Raw genomic sequence first — 2491 nt, 5'->3', positions numbered from 1 at the left:
TTTAAAGCCTTGAAAAAAGCGTTCAAATAGCCTCGTATTTCACTTCAAATCATAGTTAGGAGTCCTACCAATAATGCTAAAAACTAAACATATTTTTAATGTAAGCAATATTTTTTTATTAGATAGCAATATTCATCAAAATCCTGAAAAATGTTATTTTGATGTACTAAAGAAGGTTAATTGAAAATACTTTTCTTCGTCATGGCGCCTAAGTTACATAGTCAAATCAATGAAAACCATAGGTTTTGCTTGAAAATTGCTGTTATGAAAAAATGCAAAAGGTTTGGAAACATATAAATGCTTATAGCTGAAACAATGGTGTAAGAGATAAAATTGAGTTTTCATTTGGAATTTTGAAAATTCACCATTTCTATTTTACTAAAACCGCTGTATCTTGGCACTGCAGTGACAAAAACTAATTGTTAAAAAAGTAAAATTGTGAGAGAAGTTCGTAAAAATTTCAGACAAAAAATTACATTTTCCAACTTTAACATGCTGACAATGAAATATGACTTCCTGGATTAATATGAATACAGAGCATTACTGGTAGGACCTTTAACTACACTGACCTACAAAAAATTGACAAAAATTAGGCTCAACTCGAGGGGAAGCATGAAGTTTGGAGCCCCAAAAACCCGTGCATTTTGAATTTTTCAAAAATATTTAGCCTGGGCCGAATGGTTTTTCTCCAAAGTTTGTATGGAGAACTAGTGCGGTTCGTCGCTGTTGCATGCAATATGTGGGAGTAACGAACAGCACTAATTCTCCATACAAGCTTTGGAGAAAAACTAACTTAATCCATCTATGTGGTTGGAGCCTTCCTCACTCATTACCAACAATGGGTGATATGATGGGGTTGGACACAAATTTCATCCTTTTTTTAGATCCGGAATAAAAATGTACATAAATTTCACTTAAGTGGCCATATCCCGACAGGGTTGCCAGATCTTCAATGTTTTGGACTCGTTAGAAATGTTTTTTTGATAACCTAACCAACGATGGCCGAATGGTGGATCCGGACATAGTTTACATACATTTAAGTGAGATCCGGCTTCCAAAAAGTACATAAATTTTACTTAAGTAGCTATATCTCGAGACAGGGTTGCCAGATCTTCAATGTTTTGGACTCATTGGAAAGGTCTTTTGATTACCTAACCAACGATGGGTTGGATGATGGATCCGGGCATAGTTTACATACATTTAAGTGGGATCCGGATATATGTGAATACACATATTTATACAGTAGTTTTTCGGTAACTGGGCGTTGTTTAACTGGGCTGCTTTTTAACTGGGCGCTCGATAACTCTGCCGTAGCCCAGTTAAAAAAAAACAAAACAAACCAAAATGACCGAGGGGTTAATGGATGCAAAAATCATATTTGATTAATAAAAAAAACTTTTTTCAAACTTTTGTTAAACTTCAAGTTACAATTAAAGAAATATGAAAAGTAAGCATTGTAAATACTTTTGAGTTACTTTTGTTTTTATATTTAATTTGGAAAATATTATGCATCGGTGGTCCCCTCGTTATTTTTTGTTCAGCCCAGTTAACGAGCAACATGCGGTGACAGAGCTACGTTCTCAGCCCAGTTACCGAACAACTACTGTATATAACTTTTGAACTACATATCGAAACTTCAAACAATTCAATAGCGATGTATAGGACCCTAAACCAAGTCGAATGCAACCGGTTTGATCAAAATTGGTCCAGCCAGTGCTGAGAAAACTTGGCAAGAATTTTGGGAACATACATACATACACACACACATACACAGACATTTGTTCAGTTTTCGATTCTGATAAGTATACATGAATATAGGTCTGCGAGCTGTTTTTCAAAAGTTCATTTTTCGAACAGGTTTATAGCCTTACCTCAGTGAGGAAGGCAAAACCATTCGGCCCAGTCTAAATATTTTTGAAAAATGCAAAGGTTTAACAAGGTTTTTCGAGACCTTTATAAAGAAGAATAAAAAGAATTCATTTTGAGTGATAGAAAGTAAAAGTTTTTCTAAGTGGCTTATTATCCCAAAAATATTCTTAAATGGGTTTTTTAGAGTGTATTATTTGAAATAAGTTTCTTCCATTTTCCGAACAAAGCTAAAACTTTGATATCTGAAATATTTTCATAAATTCCAAGTAATATTATCATTTTTTTTACACCACTCTAATGTCGATTTGTCAGAACAGTACAGTCATCCCACATATTCGGAACGGTTTCCAGATCGGACAATGTTCAAAAAAGCATAGCAAATCGATTATTGAACTTAATGATTCGCTTTTACCTTCATTTGAAAGCTTTTCTTGCGATCTTTCGAATGCTGTATCGAACATCTGCAAATTTTAACTTTTATATGAAGTTTTTGAAGAATTACTTTGACCCTTGAAATCCACAAATTCGGAACACTTTTTTCTTACGAATGTAAACAAACTTTGGATCTCCCCAGGAGTACATATTTATTACCAAATAATGACTTCACACACAGAAACCAATG

Source organism: Culex pipiens, chromosome 2 (assembly GCF_016801865.2).
Source record: "Culex pipiens pallens isolate TS chromosome 2, TS_CPP_V2, whole genome shotgun sequence".
In the NCBI taxonomy this organism is placed as follows: Eukaryota; Metazoa; Arthropoda; class Insecta; order Diptera; family Culicidae; genus Culex; species Culex pipiens.
Note: the sequence above shows the minus strand (reverse complement) of the source record.